The sequence below is a fragment of the Lonchura striata genome, chromosome 3 (genome assembly GCF_046129695.1).
Source record: "Lonchura striata isolate bLonStr1 chromosome 3, bLonStr1.mat, whole genome shotgun sequence".
NCBI classification, from domain to species: Eukaryota; Metazoa; Chordata; class Aves; order Passeriformes; family Estrildidae; genus Lonchura; species Lonchura striata.
The window spans coordinates 14,916,191-14,936,885 of record NC_134605.1 but is presented as its reverse complement, the minus strand read 5'-3'; the positions used below and the strand labels follow the sequence as shown (position 1 = coordinate 14,936,885).

At 39.8% G+C, this 20,695-nt stretch overlaps 2 long non-coding RNA genes across 3 annotated transcripts in view; both read left to right on the top strand.

Moving 5' to 3' along the window:
* Positions 1-10,270, top strand: part of LOC144245989 (uncharacterized) — a 76,905-nt gene extending 66,635 nt beyond the window's left edge. For both annotated transcript variants that reach the window (XR_013339581.1, XR_013339580.1), the window contains 2 exons: positions 4,367-4,467; positions 9,352-10,270. This is a non-coding gene — a long non-coding RNA (uncharacterized LOC144245989). The remainder of the gene's footprint in view (positions 1-4,366; positions 4,468-9,351) is intronic.
* Positions 10,271-10,801: 531 nt separating this feature from the next.
* On the top strand, positions 10,802-20,367 carry LOC110468484 (uncharacterized). Its single transcript, XR_002465085.2, has 4 exons — positions 10,802-11,147; positions 12,194-12,276; positions 13,839-13,962; positions 20,228-20,367. It is a non-coding gene; the product is annotated as an uncharacterized LOC110468484 (long non-coding RNA).
* The last annotated feature ends 328 nt before the right edge of the window (positions 20,368-20,695 follow it).

Here is a 20,695-nt window from a genome sequence, read left to right as displayed (position 1 = left end):
TGAACACTGGAAACTGCAAGACAAAACTTAATCAGGTCTTGTTTGTACAAATCCAGTTCAGTTGATACAATTACAAAATGTTCATTCCTGTTGTGTGAGCATGACCCAACTGAGATATGAAACTGGAATTATTTTTCTGAAACTTCATACCAATATACTTCACAGCTGTGTCTTTTTATCTTCTAGTGTTGTTTTGGACAACAATATAATAGAAACCATACAGACCTCCAACTCTGGTTGCTAGCTGTAACACAGCAACATCTGTAAAGTGATGCAGCTCAATCTCCTGACTTTTTCCATGTTACCTTCCTTATGTTCTGCACTGAATCTGAGTCAGCAGTACCCTGGCAGCCAGGAGGGCCATCCCTGTCCTGGGGTGCATCAGGCACTGCATCACAGCCAGGCAAGGGCGGGGACTCTGCTGCTCTGCTCTGCACTGGGGCGGCCTCGTCTCCAGTGCTGGGGGCAGTTCTGGTCACTGCAGAATGGAAAAGACATTAACCTGTTAGAGAGTGTCCAAAGGAGGGACAAGAGAATGGTGAAAGTCCTTGAGAGGACAGCTGAGGAGCAGCTGAGGTCGCTTGGTCTGTTCAGTCTGGAGAAGACTGTGGGGAGACCTCATTGCAGTTACAACTTCCTCATGAGGGGAAGAGGAGGGACAGGCACTGATCTGTGTTCTGTGGTGCCCAGTCCAGTGACAGGACTCAAGGAAATGACACAGAGTTGTGTCACGGGAGGTTTAGGCTGGCTAGCAGGAAAAAAAATTCACCCAGAGAGTGGTTGGGCACTGAAGCAGGCTCCCCAGGGAAGTGCTCACAGCACCAAGCCTTACAGAACTCAAGAAGCATTTGGACAATGCTCTCAGACACACGGTGGGATTCTTGGGGTGTCCTGTGCAGGGCCAGGAGTTGGATTAGATGATCCTGATGGTTTCCTTTGAACTCAGTTATTCTATTATTCTGTGATTCTATGCACAATATTTTCAGGTGTTTCCCCAGAAATTGATCTTGCTTGTATTACCTTGCAGAAATTAAAAAGCCACAACTCTGGAAAGTAGACAAAATCTTCATGAAAGTTCTCTGCGCTTTCTTTGAATGATGAAATACTTTGGTTTTTTTAAAAGCTTGTTAGGAAAACCCCTTCCCAAGGACTTAAAACTTTGTAATCCTCAGTCTGTATAATGACAGATAGAAGGGAAAAACACTTTAATGACCAGGAGGTCATAAAAGTTACTTATTCAAATATAGATCAATTGGATGAGCTCTGTTACATGGGATAAGTGATAAGAATAAGGTGCTCAGTCCAAGTGCTTTGAACAAGTTATGTTTTATCCCCCCTGCAGCATCAAATAGTTATGGTGTAACTGTGGCTTCCTCCTCCAAAGTGTTTTGTTCTGGTTTTGTGCAGTATGAATTTCATAGGCCATTCCCTCTCAGTGGTAGGAAGGGAATTTTTGGTGAAATTTATGTTTGCTTCATAGGAGTCAAAGTTGTGCACAAAATTTCAGTCTGCTTTGTGAGGCAGTGTCAACAGCTTAAAGTGTGAGTAGTATATTTATAGTGGATTGTAGTGATGCTGAGTAAGTGTGTCAATAGAAAAGGATTTCCCCAATCTGGGATATATTTCTGGACTCCCAAGAATTGTAAAAACATATTAATAATTTTCTATTTGTGTACAACCTAGCACTGAAATACAGGTAAAGAGCAGAAGGAGTCAAGGTGGAGTGAGAGAGTTTGGTGGTTATGCCTGGTTTGACAGATAGCACATGTTCTGACAGAAATGCCCTGAAGAAGTGAGTAAGTAAAATATTTACCAAAACTTCCCTAAATACCAAGCATCTCATGGCGGGTGAATACTGATGTAAATCAGGGTGACTTACGATAACTTGATTTATTTAATTATTTCAAACTTTTTCTCAATATTTTATTACAGTTCATTTGGAAACAGATTACAAAACCTTTCTAACAAGCTTGTCATGTGAATTTCCTGTGCAATCAATAATTAATGATAGCTATAGCTGAAGCAAAGCTTTCAAATTCTTTAGTATTTTCTAATCATATTTAGCACTAAATTTTATTGTTGGCGTTTCTTGCAAGTGAGGTGCTGCAACTTCTTGCATTTACTGCTACATGTTGCAAGTCACACAGAGCTTGGATCTGTTAACTAGTAAATAATGTTGTCACCAGGACTGTTCTTTTTCATTATTCCAGTTTTTCGAAGGTACGGGTCTTCCTCTGTGGCTTTGAACCTCTTAAGTCAGTTTTGTTATTTTTGTTGAAGACCACTCCTGGAAAGATTTCTGTTTGTTCTCCCGCCCTGGGTAGTGGGGATGTTAAAACAGGGGTGCAGCTGTTCATATGTATAAGTGGGAAAAAATATTTCATTTTGAACACAGCTAAATCCCTTCAAAGACTGCTACTTCTCTGCTGAGCCAATGTGGTATGTGAGCTGGGCTTTCCCCAGAGATGGGTAGGACTTCCATGTTAGTGCTAATGAGATTGTGGCAGTGTGGGACCAGACTCGGAGCATACTCTGTACAGGCTCTGGCCATGTCCAGTGTGAGCACCTCCTTTTTCTGCTCTGGAAGGTGGGGTGGTTGAGGAGAAGGAAAGAGCACGCAATCAAGGAGAAAACAGGAGGAGCTGAGCACATGACAGAACTGAACTTGGCAGTGTTACAGAAATGTGAACCAGAAGAATCTCCTAAACACTCTGCCAATGTTGGTTATGTGGGTGGGAGCTCAGGTGCAGGTGCAGTATCCATTCTCCACGAGGGACTGACCTACAATTGCCCCTTATAGTTAAAACAGAAAGGGGAAATAACTTGCCCAGTTAAGTGCTAAAGGCACTCTGCAAGTGAGGAGTCAGGTGAGCAAAGATTACTAGGATGAAAAATTGATTATGGTAATATTGGGATACTAGTAACACAGAATGTTACATAGAAAATGAATGCCATGAAAAACACTAGAAGAAGTACAGTTTTAGTAACAGAATACAAATAAGAGTAATACTGATTTATTTATCTTTAATGTTGTGTCCAAAATGTTGTGAAAGATCTGATACAAAATAATTATTCCTGATGTTGAGCCTAAGAGATTAAAATCCTGTTGCTTCTAGCCTTATCTCCCTCCTCAGAGTGCTTTTAACACAGGCTTTGGCCAAATCCTATTTATGTTGGTGGGATGATTTCTGTTGCCTTCAGTCAGGTTTTTCTAGGAATGCACATTATCATATTCTCTCTTAACATTTAACGTCAGGTTTTAAGATCAGCTCCAGTAGCATGGCTTGAAAAGTGACAGGAATCAAGTCCTTATAGCAAAAAAAGTCCTATAGCAAATTTTTAAATATTCAGGTATCAATATTGAATTTTGACCATTGTTTGTACTCTCTCATATCACCTACAGGAATGCCAAGTAAAACTTTATACTACAACTGCAAATGCTGTAGTTTGCTTCTAATGGTTCTTCAAGGCTGTGAAATGATTTATTAAGACAGGATCTGTATCAAAGAGATTACAGATCAGAAGTACTCTGATTAAAATATTTGGCAGTCCATGTTTGTTTCAAGATATATTAAGAGACTAAAAGAATGATCTATAAAAAAGAAGTTACTGTAATAAATAAAATATTTTTCTTCTTAAGTGTTACTAAGAACTTTTTCTCAATTATACATTTCACCTCTTCAAAGAATTAAGGAATTACATAAACACCTGCACAGTTCCCCTTGCAGAAAATTCTACAGTACTGCCAAATGAATTCCAGATAAATCCTTCCTGTTTTTCTGTCTCACTGTGTGTCAAGATGATAGCTAGCATGCTATCCAGATCATTACTTCAACCAGATAGTTTATTTTCCGGGTAGATAACACCTTAGAGACACATTGAAACATTAGCAAAAACTTATAACCTAGATGTAAATTACCGGTCTTTGAAAAATTATTGAAGTGGCCCCTAACCTAGTATGTATAATTTTTTCAGGTCTCACAGACCCACCTATATTTAGGTGTCATGAAGGCCACCTAAATTTATAAAGGGTTCTGAGTTATCTCAAGATATTTACACAAGTGTACCTAAGCATATGTTGCCTAGATCCAATACAACAAACGTTGGAGCATGTAGACACACTTTAAAAGACTTCTGCAGTTCATCAAGAAGCCAAGGCTTTGACCATGTATCCTCAGGTGACTGGTTAGGTAATATTTGTCCACCTCTACAGAAAAACAATAGGTTTGTATAGAGAATTGTGTAAATATTAGGTATTATGGTTATTATTTGTCTTTTTGCAACTGACATTACCTGTTTAATTGTTGAACGCATTTATTGGTCACTAAATCTGTACTTCCGTGGTCCCCTCCTCTGTTTTCTGCAGACCTTACACTTCATGTGGAGGACGAACTCTGTGCTGTCTCCATGGAATGGGAAGGACTTGGATGCTGCAGGAAGACTTCCCTCTTCACCCCTCATGAGCAGGTGTGGTGACCTTTGCAGTACAGGGCTGTGCATGGCCGGCAGGAAGGGTCCCTGCAGCATCCCATGCCATGCGGGGTCCCCATGCCGTGCCCTTGCACAGCACGGCTCGTGGTGCCAACTGCTCGTGGCTGCGTGGGGGCACTGGCTTTTCTAAGGGGAAGCTTCTGTGAGGAAGCTTTGGCCCATCCCTCCTCACTCTAACCCAGCACTAATCTGGGCACCCACAACGCTTGGGGGAGAGTCTGCCATGTCGTGCAAGACACAAAACTGGGTTTTCCTCAGGCTTGCAGGAAGGCTGGGACAGTGCAGGGCTGTGCAGGCTGTCTGCCCCTGTTGGCTGAGGGGTGGGGGTGTTTGCTGGCCAGCATTCCTCTACCCCAGCTGCCTGTGGCTCCAGGGAGTGACACGCAAGCCAGAGCCCCCACACCCTCATGCTGCCCTGGGCTGGCTTCCTCTAGGAGGCCACTGGGCCTGCCTTCCAAAATGAGGCATTTCTCGTCCATCTCAACAGATCTTGGTTTAATTTGGGTGGTGAGTGTTTACAGATTATACCCTCTCCTTAATAATGCTTCTGTGACAGCTGTTTTGTCCAGCTTTCATCATGATGTAAATGTTTTTAACCAAGGAGCCTTGGATACCTACTAACATGGTATACTTTCTTATGCATTTGCCAATTTGCCTTTTATTTCTCTAGGAAACTAGCTGAATTCAATGTCTAGTTTTTGCCCAAGAAGCTAGCTGAATTCATAATATATATATTTTTTTCTCTCTAGTTCTGTTTCAGGATAATGTTTAATCCACTATTTGAAGCACGTTTTTCATTCTCTTCTCTGTAATAAATTACTAAACTGAAAGAAATTGAACTAAGATCCTGTAGCTTAAATTTGCTGAGCTTTTGTTTTGAGATTGAACAGTGAATCTTAGAAAGCTTGTTTTTCATTTGTCCTGAAACCTTGCCCCTCCTGCCTCCTTCTTTTCATGCCAATAAAAGGTAACCAGAGACAGCTGGGGGCTCTCATTCTGCCTCCCTTGAATGGGAGTGTCTTCTGAATGCCTCTTTCATGTACCTGCACAGACCCTGCTCTGCTAAACCGAGGTTCTCAAAGGCTGGATAGGTTTTCATTGCTTGCATTTCTGGTCTGAAGCAGACTGAGAGAAATGAGTGTTAAGTAAACGCAGTGGCAGCCCTGCCAGCGTCAGCATTCCAGCCTGCAGGGCTGCTCCGAACCAGGACATTGCCAGCACAGACTTCTACACATCCAGCTGTCAGGGCTGTTTTACTTGCTAGCAGTTGAAAAGAAGAGGGATGCACGGCAAAGCAAAGGCAAGCAAGTCTAGTTTTTATGAGGCTGTTTATTTTTTCTATAACAAGTGTGTGGTGCCTTATGGATGTTGATTGGGAATTTAATACAGTGATAAAGTAAAATTGTAAACTTACCAAGACTGTTTTCAGCTGCCTTTGTTCTGCACCTCCAAGCATCTGAAGAAAACGTGTTCAACAGCACTCAGACACTTCTGTGAATGTATACATGATCTTAATCAGCACCTTCTGCAGAGAACCGATCACCTCGGTGCAGCTGATTGAAGTTAATAGAAAATGAAGGTGTCTGTCTTTCCATAGCAGGCCTTTTGTGTGTGAAGTCAGTGTTCACAGGCTTTTAAGTGAAAGCAGGGGTTTATTTTCACCTTTATGTCAAGAGCGGTTCACAAATCCTATGTTGCAGTTTAAAGATCAAGATTTAGCAAACACTGATAGTTGACAAAAGCAGGGTGTGTATCTGGTGATTTTAGCAGTCAGGGCAAATTTCAAACACCCTGACATCCAGCTAACAGTGGAATTTACACATGGAAGGATTGTGCATTCATAACTTACTAATAACAATGTCAGGGTATTGTCTGTTGTAGCAGGCAAAAGAACCTGCACTGGATGAATTAAGCCTTTGTTTGCACAAACACCTAGGCATTGTGTAGGCAGGAAAATTTTCCCCCCTCTACCAAAATAACCTTATTCCTTTACCACACGTAGGAACTCATATCAATTCAAGACCTTCCCAAGTAAAGACAATTTTATTCAGGAGTGAGAATGTGTGCTTAAGTACTTATCTTTCGAGAAATATAGTATGGCTTATGCAGATCCTTCCACTTTACTTTCTTTCTGTTGCTGCCTCATGATCTAAAGAGGTTACTCCTGTCCCAGCTGCTTGGTCAAGGTCTTTTGCTGGGTGATGCCATTCCCATTGCTGTGTCCTGTAGCTGAGGTACTGCCCTTCCTGTTTCACTTCCCCTGAGCCAGTGGCTGTAGCTGCAATGGAGGCATCTTGAGACCTGTCAGGATTACCTGGTTAGGGTACCTAGCATGGATGTACTAAAGATGACCAGAGTAGTGCAGTGGTGGTGTTAGTGTTGACTTCTCAGCCCAATATCTGTTATATTAGGAAGAAAATGATAGGTGAAAAGGATTGTCAGTGTAGATGTAACTGTAGAAGTATGAATGCAGTGCACTGTGTCACCCATGACCTGTGGCAGACACAATGGGCAGGCACCAGAGATGTTCTGCAGTGGAGGTGGGCGGGAGGGCTGGTTGAGCAGAGACAGGAGGTGTGTGGCAAACAGCCCCACCAAACCCAGCCAGGCATCTCCATCATGCCCTGCAGCACCATGACTCCTGTGACTCCTCACATCAGCACAATTCTGGATGCTCAGAAACATGAGCTAGAGTAGAGTAGCTTGCCCTAATAATTTTCAGCATGAGTTCTCAGAGCCTCCGAAGTAATGTTTACAAAAATGTGTCTGTAGAGTTACTAGTCTTCAGCTGCTGGTCTCAGAGGAAAATTCACATGTGGACATCAGAGTGACCACTGATGAAGAATGCAACAGCTTCTTGGAAAAGGGATGTAAAATAACTTTAGCAGGGCAGCTTTTCTGTGTACTCAAACCAGGGCTAATACACCTTGGATTTAATGTAACGGCAACTATAACTTTCTGAAAATGAAGACCATTTTCCTCTTTCCCCTTTTTTTATTCTTGCAAGTATATGCTACCACATCATTAGGATGTCTTTTTTGTTCTTTTACTTCTGATCGATGGTGCTGTGTTATTTGTTTAGTCATTATTTTTAGTTTTGTATGTATCTGTTTGTCTGTATATTGAAATGAGGTGCCATCCGGGCACCCTGATCAAAGCAAAAAACATGAAATCCCACGTGTTGCACTTTTGAGAGCAACAACAATGAAGCTAACCTTTCACCCTTGACTTTCTTTTAACCCTAATTTTGAAAGACAGTAGCAAACAATTCAGCTAACTTCTTAAGTCAAAGAATATTCAAACTAGCTCGATTGTAATGCAATGTTCTTTTCAAGTGAATGGAAGGTCTGGAGTAATGCATAAAAACACAGAGGCTGGGTAAGTTCATTACTTTGGAGTTTCTGGTATAGCAATAGCAGTGAAATGGTTAAAAGGTTGACTTTAAAGTGGTCACAATTAGGCTTCAAAGTTAACACCCCACCCCACTGAGATGAATGAGAGCAGTTGACATTTCTGAGTGCTATTGTTTCAGTCTGGCTTGCTATAGCTTCTAAAATAAGACAACAGTACATCTGTTTACATTCTGCTTCCGCAAACCCAGATGGGCTAGAAACTTCATTGTTTTTTAAGTGGAAGCTTGGATTCTGGAGAATACAGCAATATCCACAGGGTATCTGTAGGAAGAAGAGCTGAAAGCCGCCTTAATCACAGACATCTCCCCTTTCTCTGTAAACTTCCATTGTCCCAGGACAAATCTGTAAACCACAGGGGGAAAAATAAAGTAATATATATTTGAACACTTACAACATGACATGCCCACAGTAACTTCTCATCACGTCCCTAGCATGCAAATTTTCATAAATGGATGTGGTGTTTTGAACGTTTTTCTCTTTGTAGTTTGTAGAAGGTAGAGGTCCTGCATTTTTCTGAATGTGGTAGCTTCTTTTAAACCACTCCTAACAGAAAATTCTTCTGTCTCTGGAGAAGCCAGAGTTTCACCTAGGAGGGTTTGAGACCAGGTATTACTTTGTTCTCATATGGGTAGAATCCTTTAATTTATTTCTGAGAAAGTTACAAGAAGAAGTAAGATTTTTGAGAGGAATGTTTTGCGTTTTTCTGATACTTTGGTACGGGCAGCTACATTAGCTGGAGTAAGATCTTAGGAGCTGGAATGGATGAATAAAGTTGCAAGTGGGGCCGGAATTTGGAGCAGATGGTCTCTATTACCCCATGCCTCAGTTCATGTAGGGAGTACGCAGTGTCCTCTCAGACTTTTGTTGAGGGGTCTGCACAGTGGCAAACTGCCCTCAGTAGCAGCCAGAACCCTCTGAGAGCTCCTCTGATAAAAGCGACCCATTAGATATGCTTAGACTGTAGATTGAAACCAGCTGTGAATCTGTCGGAAAGATTTTCCTCATTGTGCTTTCATCAGGGTGGAAAGTTTGCGGCTTGTTTTGCATATATATGTATTTTGGGCTTCATTGCTCTGACTTTGTGAGTCCTAGAGCCTGCCAGTGATAAGAGCTCTCATGCATACAGGCTTCTTTTGTATCCTGGTGCTCAGAGATCCTGCCTTCCTTTTGCCCATGGACAGCACAGCTTGTGCTTTGGAAGTGCCACTGGGGGCTCTCCCAAATGGTGTCTCCAGATTTCAACCCTGGGTGAGTTGGATAGTGAAGGCAGGCATGCAATCTGTGGTTTGGGCTCATGACACTTGTTTCCTGCCCAACTCCAAGCTGCATTTTCATCTGACTATAAAGCACAGTGGCCCTGAGCCTTGAGACAGCCCTGAGGTTGTCTGAGACAACTGTGGGCATTTCAAGAGTGTAAACTTGTTTCCTCTCTTTTTGTTCTCCTCAGGTCCTGTGTTATGTGGAAGCGTGCAGCAATCTGGTCTGGATGAAGAAAATACCTCAGAAAGCCCAAGAGGAATTTTTGCTTTGACAGTTTCTCTCATGAGATTTTTTCCACTTTCTAATAAAAAAATAATTTAAAAAATCGCTTTAAAAATAAAATAATGATAAATCATGCTGGGAAAACCAATTCCAATGTGATAAAACTCCTACAGTGTGAAGCAAGAACCACTCAATTCAACTGCAAAGAGAAGGGCATGATATTTAATCAGTGGTTTAGAGAACAGCATCAAATATGCATTTTTTAATATTTGTTTCTATTTTTTCTAGTCAATTTCTGACTGGATTTCTTTAGTATTAAACAGACTTGAGTTACACCTTGTGCATCTTGTGGAAGAAAATGGGTATCCTAACAGAGCTTTTGAATATAGTTAAAATGACTTCGGCAAGGCTGTAGTAGGTCAGTGGCCAAGCTTGGAAAAGAAGTTAGGTGATGTTTTGCCCAGTTCTATATATTTTAATTAGCAAACTGGCCTGCCTCCCTGAATGACAATGGCATTGTGACACCTAAATGTTCAGAAGCCTAAACTTTATATACTAACCATAACACAGAGAATTTCTCAAACAGACTCTAAGAAAATATTGCTATTGCTTCTTTACCAGTTGTGCCCTAACCCGCTTTTTGTGTGGTATTCAAGGATAATTTTGACAACAGAATTATCTTTTGGGGAATATAAAATACCAGGGATTAAAAGGGATAGATCTAGATAGGGCAAGAATTTGCCAGCAGGATGGCGTTCTAAAACAACTTCTGAAAAACTAACATGCTATGAAAATAAATTTTTTTTTGACATCATGCTCTTCTATTTTTCTTTTAGAAAATAAAATGAAGCCTTCCATTATAGGACTATTTAGTTTTGAGTAAATAGTTTGTTTCCCTTTTGTGGTGTATTTCTTTAGTAAATTTATTTTTTGCATGCCTATTGCTCCCAGTCTCTGCTGGTCTGATCTTGCTAGCCCCCTGGTATTTGCCACTAAGACTCAGAATCATAGTTTTCTTTGAGGAGCTTGGTACATTATGGCAGTCATTGTCCCATAGAAGAGGATGAAGGATACAGACAGTCACTCCTGTGGGTCTCATGAAAAATGAAATAGGGAAAGAGCCCAACAAATTGAAACAATATTTTTCAATTCATGAATACTAAAAATTCAAATGTCTTCCCAAAATAACCCTGAAGTTTTATTTCTTATTGAAAATTCTTTTTAAAAATCCCAACAAAACAAAACAGCTGATATTTGCTTTAGCATCCCAAGTTAGGAAAAAATGTTGAATAAAAAAGTTTTTTTATATAGGATTAAATTTCCATATTTTTTCAGCTCTAATTATGATAAGGTTGTACAAGGATTAATTTTATTCTTTCTTTGTCTCATCCTTTTTCCATCCTAGACAATGAAAATAGTTTAATCTAGCAGTTTTTACATTGTGGTCTGTGCACCAGAACTGGCTTGTAAAACTTTTTCTTTCAGTGGTTTTATTGTTCAAGAACTGATGCTTCTTGTTACTTCTTGCCATGCATTTTGGTTTTGTGAATGTGTATACTTAGATAAAAGAATAATACTAATCATGTATATACCTTTTGTACAGGTTTATGTTATAATTAAATAAAAATTATACCAGAACTGCAGCAGTAACAACACTTCTGAAAGGCTAAGTTAACAGGAAAAGGAACAGTTAGCAGTGAATTAGAGAAATCTGGGATGCCTTCACTTCAGATATTCAGCAAGGAAGAGGAAGCACCACAGGTAAAACATAAGATGGAGCGTTTAAACTTAGTTTAAACTTGATGGTGTAAGAACTGTGCTTTGGGCTGTTTTTCAAGGAAGGGAAAACTAATGGGGTTTTAGTTCATGGCAGGGACAAGCAAACCAAGTAGGATCAATTGCAATTTAAATAGAAAAGTGAAAGCTGCATGATCTTAGTTTCTGTGTCATACTGGTTTTTGTTTCCATGATACCTTTTACAGTTTTATTGTTCTATTGCCTCATGCTTGTGTAGTTTGAAGGTTGCTGTGTACGTGATTAGATTCACTCCCTACTGGGATATAGGCCATGATATTAAAAGTGATTGTTTACTTTGAGCACCTCCATTTTTTAAGGGTCCAAACCAGAGAAGTTTCGGAGTAGGGAAACTCAGTTGTTTGTCAACATGACATGGGAAGACAAAAGAAGAAAAAATGGGTGTGAACAAAATCCTTGGTCATTTTTCATTTTGTCGGTGTCTGATCTTTGGTTTTCTGAATCAAGCTGACAAGATTTGGGTACTGCTGTCCTGGAAACTGGAATTTGTACTGGCCATGACCCAGGCTAAAGGAATTAAAACTGAGCAGTGACATCACCCTGTCCATTTCTCTTCCCTAACCATGATGCCTTAAGTTTTAACTTTCATATTTCTCAGATTCTGTGCTGCCTAGGTGTGTAGCTCTGAGCTTCACATTAGGTGTCAGTAAGCTCTCTTCACAGGGTAGTTAGACAAAACAATCTTTTTCCAGCTTGAGACCAAGGACAACCATTTTGACCTTCAGGTCCAAAAGTATAAGCAATGAAGAACTGAGGGGGGCAAACAAGGAGAATCGGACTTCATAACCTGAAGCTGTAATTGGACAATTAACCCCAATATGCAAAGGTTCCAAAACTTATAAAAGTGTGAAACCTTGTGACCAGTCCTCCCTCTTACAGTCCTTTTGGGTCCATCTTGGGTGTAGCCCTGGCCAGGCTCTTGTGCTGCTCAAGGTGTATCCTTTTAAGACTTAATTAATTGATACCTACTTTATTCTTTTACCTCTGTCCAGTCTCTGTTCCAGGTTCAGCTTTGCAAGGCATCAATCTCCTAGCTGCCCTAGAACTTTACCAAAGATTAAGATGCAGTCTTCTGGTAAGACAGTGGTGAGATCAGTGCTGACTGTGCCATATGTGGAATAGGCATAACAGCTACACTGGATATGTATCACAAAGCATAAATAACATATGTATTCCATTTCTCTGTCCATTGTGTGGGTGAGCCTACCCAATGCAGGTGTAGCAAGAGGACATGCTTTCTAAAAGGACAGCATGAGCACGGGTGCTGTCAGGATACATGGCTTAGAATTAACTTTCCCCTCAAATTCTTTCCTGCTAATACCGAGAAGTACAGTTTGTGTACTGAAGTAACTATATTTATGAGAAATACATGAGCTGAACAACAGCAACAACAAAAAAAAGTCCTGGAAGCATTTAATTAAGTTCTAGCTTTTTTTCATTGCCTATTTTTAGGACAAGATGTCAGCTGATATAGCTCCTTTAAAAATGCACTTTGGATTAAGGGGGGAAAAAAGCTGTGAAGTCTTAATTGTTAGAAGTGCAACAATAGCTTAAAAACATACTGTAAAGCCTGGTTTGACAGCTGGAGGAAGGGATACTTTATTAATAGTTGTAAGGAATGGGTGGATAGGACCTGAAAAAGGCAACAGGGGATATAAAAAGAAGCTTTGTAATATGAAACCATTGCCAAAACCCCTCACAGAACAATTTATTAAAGAGCCTGCATCACATAAGCACCAAGTTAATACACAGTGAACAGGATTAAAAGCTTCTGACTGGTGTGCCTCACTGAAAGTGAAGGTGCACCAGTGCTGTGGCCCAGCTCTGCTGTGGCAAATCCTTTAATGGGCTGGAGAGGGGCACATGGGGCTCATTGGCCAGCAGCCTCTGATTTTGTGACTCAAAGTTTCTGTCTGGCAAGCCACAGATGACTGGCCAAAGTACTTCACTATTTTACAGTCTGCTAAGTCCCCTAAACATCCTTGCAACTGATAGCCAAATTGCTCTGCTAATATGACCTGAGACATATAACTCCAAACACTCGCTGCCTGCAGGAGGTGGCAAGGAATATCCCCCTCTACAGAGATTTAATGTAGCTAAAATATCTTCTAATTAAATTCTCAATTAAAGGACAACTGCATGTTTTCTGTGGCCAGGAGCTGACTGCATAGGAGATAATGGGAATGCAAAATCCCTCTGGTTGCTCCAGCCTCAGCTACAGGGCTTCTCTGAATCCAGACTGCCAGGATCTCTAGAGCAATGTCCCATATTAGACTATGATTGTCTGTTTATGACAGATCCAGAACACTTCAACTTTCTAGCTGTTTAAAAGAAGAAGTCCTTAGGTAAATGTCAATAACCCCCAGAATTGGGGAAAGCCTTGGAAGCAGAAGGGCTGCAGTCGTGGGGAAGTTTTGATCTTATTTGAAATCATGTATCCAAAAAATCGCTTTAGTGCAGACTTCCCATGTCATGCCGTGTTGACTCTGTGTGAGATCTGACATTGTTCTTCACTCTTTAATTACGAGAGCTCAGGAGGGCAGGGAGAAGGGAAACAAACAAAAATGTCAGCCTGATTTTTAGCATTGTACAAATTTAACCCAAGTTTCCTGTGCCAATCCTAATCCTTCCTTTCAGGTTTGTCCTTTCCATGTGGGTCAGTGGCAACTCAATTCCTGATACATCAAATCCAGAAACTTGCTGAGACCGTCAGTATCTCTGGCAGCATCACATGGAGCAGATGACACTTATTTTATCTGTGGTACATGGCAAATTTGTTCTCGGGATCAGAATTTTCTGTGGATGTGGGATCAGTGGCTTCCCTTCTCTGCTGCTCCCCTCAGTTGGAAGTGTGTTGCACTGATAGGAAGTATTATTTTTCTTCACTTTAGCTTTAACCATGTTATTTTCTTTTCCTAGAAGATTGTTTTTTTCTTTCACCAGTGATCTTAGCCAGTTCACAGTGCTGATGGGAATTTTTGCTCCTGCTAGTCTGCAGCACATGTCCTTTCTATAGTGTTTCTTTTCTTTCTGTGTATTGTACAAAGCAGGTTTCACCTTTGATAGCTATTTTTTGTTTGCATGGGGAACTGACAAGCTAGGTATTTTCATGAAGCTTTTCCGGCACAACCTTTTTACTTCACCTTCTTGCCTTCTCTGTGTGGCACCAGTACTGGGAGCAGCAGAGCTGCCAGATGAACTGGCAGATGAGCTTTTGTATTGTGTTTCAGCTGAGACCAGCCCTGCATTCATGAGGTATTTCTGAGGTTATAGGTGAAGTAAAAATGCAAATATTGTAGATATTGCTTGTGGCACTGATGAGGGGAACTGGTGTTGCTAATATGGGAGAGGAATTGCATTTCCTTGAGATGTTTGGAACTTTTTCTGCTGGATTCTTTCCTTTTCCATACAAAAGAAATGTTTAAGGGCCTACCCATTCAAATGCTGTGTAGGAACTTATCCAGCCTACTTGCAAAAAGAGGGTGATTGCATCTACACTCATTGATAATTTTCAAGGTAGAATCCATTGTGGTAGACTTGGTAGAACATGATCAGGAGGAAAGGCAGAGACAAATTCTCTTTGGTGTAACCATGGATTATAGACCCACAGTTTTCTTATCAAAGCCATGGTGGTGTATGACAGAAGGAGGGAGAACACCCCTCCTGATCCTGTGTATGGGGCATATGCTTATTATTGTTGGCACAGCCTGAAGTCTGGTTGGATTGGCTCCCCCTTTTTGCTCAGATATGCTTTTGATGATCATACATCCTACCCATGAATGCTAAATCATGGTTTGTTTCCATGTGTCAGCTGCTCCATACTGAAATGTGTTCATCAGAATTTCCAGTTTGGTCCCAGGGAGGCCTTCCTTACAGTTTTCTAAATGATGAAAAGTTAGTGTTAGAAGTGTTTCTACCCATCCTTCTAATCCACAGAAAATATGTGTTACATTAAAGGAAATATTTCAACCTTCTTTGTTCTTTTTACTCAGTTTAGGTTTGAAGGGTTTTGAGCGTTCTAGCTATGAGAGAACACATTATTGCTTCTGTATATTATTGCTGTTATAATCCAGGAGAAGCATATCAGGACCCATTCATTATTTAGCAGACTGGAAAAATTTAAAATCTAAGACATCACCTGAGGCTGAAATTGCAGTCCATCTGTCAGGAGACATCTTGCTGCTGTAGGAGAGGTAAGGCGATGCTGTGATTTGGGAAACAGTAGGACCATTACTTCCAGTGTCTGAGGCACAATCCCAGTATACAGGAGCCCACACCCTAATTTTTTTGAGGTAGGCAACTCTTAAAGTTATCTCCCTCTCTTTCCTTTGTTGGCCTTTTTACTACTTTTAGACATCAGTTACCTTTGTAAGCCTTCTTTATGGTTATATTTGCTAAAAAATGCAACTGGTTTGGATTCCCCACCTAAATAACTTGACTGAGAACCTACAATACTTGCTGTTCTCCCTCATCTTCAAAGCTAAACTACAGTTAATGAAAACTTGCAAGTGGTTGGTTTAATACACTATTATTTTGTTTTTGAGATTTTTTTCTCTTCTGCCTCTTCTCATTGCAACCTGTGCAGCTTCCTTATACTTCCTTGTATTTCTTTAAACATTATGCAGAGTAAAATATAATTTTTCACCTTACTTAGACTTTGAACCCTTTGAAATGAAATCAAGTGAGTTTGCCTGTACTTGGTTGGAAGCTCAACAGCTTCTTGTTTTGCTGTGTAGGGAGTGACATAGCTGATTAAAATAGATTTGATCTTTTGTCTCTAGATCAGCAGATGATTTTTAATCTACAGCAGCAACCCAAAGTTGTAAGGTAGCACTGCATACTTCCATAGGAACAAAAAAGTTATCACACCTGATTGAGGCTGATTTAGTTTTGTACATCCTAGTGAATAATGCAGAACAAATCTGCAGTGAGTCTGAGTGCAGCTAGGCTATTGACTTTGCTTAATTCTGCATAAGCAGAGAAGATAGAAAAAAACAAAGTACTGAAAATTTCATCCCTGTCTAAACCTAGGACTGAATATCATAAGTGCATATCTGTATCTATATATCTATCTATATATGTATAGATGGAATTCAGTACATGTGCTCCATCAATTTTTATCTCATAGGTTATTAATATGAATTTGAACTATAATACTAAGATATACATGTAATAAACATAAGATAAAAATTAGACACAGGCAAAAATGCCTTGCAGAATTTGTGGTCTGAATGACAAGATTTACCCTATATGAATGCCTACAGTGTTGTAACTTCAGCTCATTCCTCATCAGATAGTTTAAGTTCATTCATGTCCTAATAAGTGATAACTGCTCTAGGAAGTCCTCTAAGCTTTCTATAACCAGATGTGCCACTAGTAATCTTTCCAAAATGTGATGTCAATGGAGCTGTAGCTGGTTAAAGGGCTATGCAGGGCAAAAAGTGGTATTAGTGGCTAATAAAGGCTAATTCTTCTGCAAGCAAAATTAGCTCGCTTCACAGGCTTGTTATGACTTGAAGTGTCTGGCCGTTGAACTGTGCATCTGGCTCATTTGTTGCTTTCAAAGAGATCCCACCCTGACTGACAGCTGTACTGGACTGGAAAAAAGTAGCCCAAATGAGTGAGAACAAGAAGACTTCAGTTCGTGGGACTTTAGGACAGTAGCGATCCATGCCAACAACCTCCATAAGAAAAAGAGATGAACCCAACAAGGAATGTGAGTGATAGGGGGCCTGGCTCTGGGCACTAAATTTCCTTAACTGAGCAGTTACTACTGCAGAACTTTGTGCTCATAGATGCTATAATCAATTCATGTTATACAACTACCTAAAAGACACAAATGTCCAGTAACTGGTTGCAGCAACCCTAAATAATCACTAGAAACTTAACTTCCAGTGAATTCCAAATATTGTGCTGTGATAAAGAATAGCCTAAGTTCTGTGGATGTGTATTTATTTTTACTCACTGGTTTTCTGGGTTAAATGCCACATCAGAGTGTTTTTATTACAGAGTTCCTGTTCCTGCTCAATGCAGCTGTACCTATTCTAAACTCCTTCATCAAAGGCAACCATTTCCTTTCTTTCTTAATCTCACATCAGTGTACCAAGAGCAGTTGTCCCTGGCTTCCTTAAGCTTGCCCTGCAGAAAAGCTTTCTTAAAATCTTCCCTACATCCATTCTTTCCTTTGCACATGCTTAGAAATGTGTGTGCAAGTGTATAAACATGGACATATGCATGTGCCTATGGATATTTAAATCAGTTTCTGTTTCAGCCTTGTGCATGACCAGACTGGGAAAGGACTCCTGTAAAAGACTGCTACCAAAAAGCAGCAAAATGCTTGTGAACTCGTGTGCGTCTAAAGGATTTTAACACATTCTTTATTTATGAGATGTTTCAAATTTCTGAACTCTATGATAACATTTTGCAGGCAAATGTGCACTGAGGTCAAGACTGATTATTTTTTCACTGTGGTATTGTTTTTGCAAGTGGTTTGACACTCAGTGTTAAGACAGGTCAATCAGAGTGACAGGTTGGTGATGTTGCTTTTTGTGCAATTAAGCCCTTGAATGTTGATCCTGGATTGAGAGTTTATAGAAATCACATGGAAATATTGGTTTATGCTGTTAAGTAAATTTTGGGTCCCAAACTTTTATTCATTATGAAACAGTATTTGAGTTAAAAGGAGACCTTGGACTAATGAATGAGTTTGGTTTCTGTAGCATGCCTATGACATGGCTTTCTTTGCACCAGAGGCTTCTGTGAAGTGCTGGCTACTGGTTTGGAGACACTGGAAAGGGAAACCTCTCAAGAGAAGACCCATAAGTCCAACTTGTCATGGCAAAAATGACAAAGAAGAACTTCTATAGAAATTGAGGCTTCAAATCGGACTTTTCAATCTGTATTATTTTTATTCCTTGTGAAGTTTTTCTTTTGATTAGCCATAGCTGGGTACAGCTTGGATGCCCAATCTTGTGAGAGGGTGAGAGATGGTGAGAGACAGTAATATAAATAATCTTTGCTTACCAAGGATCTCAGGAAATCATGCAAGGGGAAAATCCCAGTATTTTCTTTTCACACCAAAAGGAATTTTTCTCACACATAAAAAAAAAAGAAAAAAACATACTCAAGAATCTTGTAGAGCATAGTCTAATATATGTTGTTTAATGGTGACTTTTCACACTGGAAATAAAATTAGAAATTATAGAAAAGAGATCTTGTAACAACAGGTATGATAGACAGGAGAACTGGAGCTAACATTGGGCTCAGAACAAGACTACCGAGTCAGGGATGCATTTGAGGAGGTAAGTTTCTCCATGGTACATGAGAGATTGGTGCTGAAGTGTGTCCCCTCTGCTTAGATGCCATCACAATTAGAATATGGCAGGAATGTGTTAATGCTGCAGACCATACTCGGGCTTCAGGAGACAGTCATTCCTCTAAATTTTAGGTATAGAAGTATTAGTACCATGCATTACCAGCAAAGATCTGTAGAAAATTTCTACAGATACCTCGACTGAAAAGTGAGAATAATCTGTTTGATGCTGAATCAGACAGTTTCTCTGTAAGGAAACAAACAAGTGCTGTAATAATGTAGGACGTGGCATCTTCCTGCCATTAGCAGTGTTCTTTCTGTCAGTTTGGATCCCCTAGTAGAATAAATCTCAAATTCATTAAGGGGAGTGGTAGGTTGGGATGCTTTCATCCTTTACACATTATGGTCATTGTGGCCAGAGTTGTTATCTGTCCTTCTCCTTTGCCTGCTGAGGAAATTCAGCTCTATATGAATATTCTTGATTGTGTTCTGCTGGTATCACTCTATCTCCATGGTTTCAGTTATTCTTGGTACCCCTGTTATCAAAAGTAAAAATGCTGCTCAAACTTTGTTTTTTGCTTCTTCAATCTCCCTAATTTCTTCTACTGTAATGCCACATCTGCACTTTTTGTTTATCCTTTTTTGTTTTTCACTCTGTGAAGCTGGTTTTGTGCAAAAACACCATGCCACAGCAACAGCCAGCAGTGATGCAGTTGCCCCAGTGCTAAGCTGATAACACAGAGAGAGCTGAAGCATTTCTACTTTTGTTCTTTGAACTCATTCTCAGAGCTGGTTTCATGATTTGTTTCATTAGCATTGATTTGCTTTGTGCTCTTGAGTGCAATTGCTCATTTGGTAAGAGTTAGAGCAGCTACATCTCCATTTTTCCCTAGCTTAAGCATAGCAGCAGTAATGGCCACCTCTCCCTGTTTTTTCCTTGGCAAATTTCCCAGAAAGATGTGTACTTAATTGTAATTTGCTCTCTGTGGTCAGCAGCAATATCTCATCTTTTAGTAACTCAACAGCACCACTGTATTTAACTCTGTGTGTGTCTGATCTCATACAGAGTAACCCTGTATTTCAATTAGGCTGACTATATGCAGCAGAGATGTTCACATTTATTGTTATACAATTAATTCCTCTGTCATTTGCTGCTTCATCTGCTTTTCATGACTTAAAAACAAACAAAAAATAAACCACCACTTTATCTTGGAAAAATACCATTTTCTGAGGAAGGCTTCATCTGTGCATCTCGTGTATCTTATTAAAGCTGGTTTTGAATTTTAGGTAGACAAGCAATTTTCTGTCAAAACTCTTCAAAAGAAAGTATGAAATGTCCAGATTGTAAATCCAGGAGTGGCACAAAAGGGAGAATTTGAGACCTGCGATATGAAATAGGAATATTTTAGTCCAACCTCCCCTATTTCCATTCTGGTGCTAAATATACTGCTGACATCCTTTCAAGAAAAGAAACACACTGGGCTTGGACATCAGTGTTTTTGGCAGAGTGACAGGCACCCTTAGTTTAGGTTTAGTTTAATTTCTGTAAATTTCTTTGATAATACTTGAAAAAAAAGTCAAATTATTGTATTTGTGACTTTGATGGTGATGTTTGGCAAATACCAGATCATCTTAATAAAATGTTGAATTTTAAAGCCAACACTTAAATTAAAAATATATTTCATATAAATGAAACTGACAACTTTCATTCCAGGTACATTTCATGCTCTTCAGGAACTCCTGTCCTACATAAGAAAAATAAAACTTACATCTGAGATGCATTAATAACTGTTTTAAAGTAAGAAAGTAACTGTTGTAAGGTAAGAAGTAAAAAGAAACATTTGATCACCTAAGTCAGCAATCCTTTGCTAGACACTGTTGGATTGTATTTTATGTGGGAGACAGATAACCAACTCTGTGTGTCCTGGAATGAGCTTTCCCAACTGTTGGTCATGTGTAGTTTGTTTTTTCATATCTTTATCCTCATGGAATGTAAGGAAAAGTCATAATGTTGAAAAAAGCCAAAGAAACAAATTCTTGAGTTTTTTTGTGTGTGTAAAAATAGGATGTTGATATTGAAATATTATTATCCATCTTTTCCAGATTTCATATCTTTCACCTATCCCCATATTTCACATCCAGTTTTATAATCATGCTTGGTCATCCCCAAACTGAATTTTTG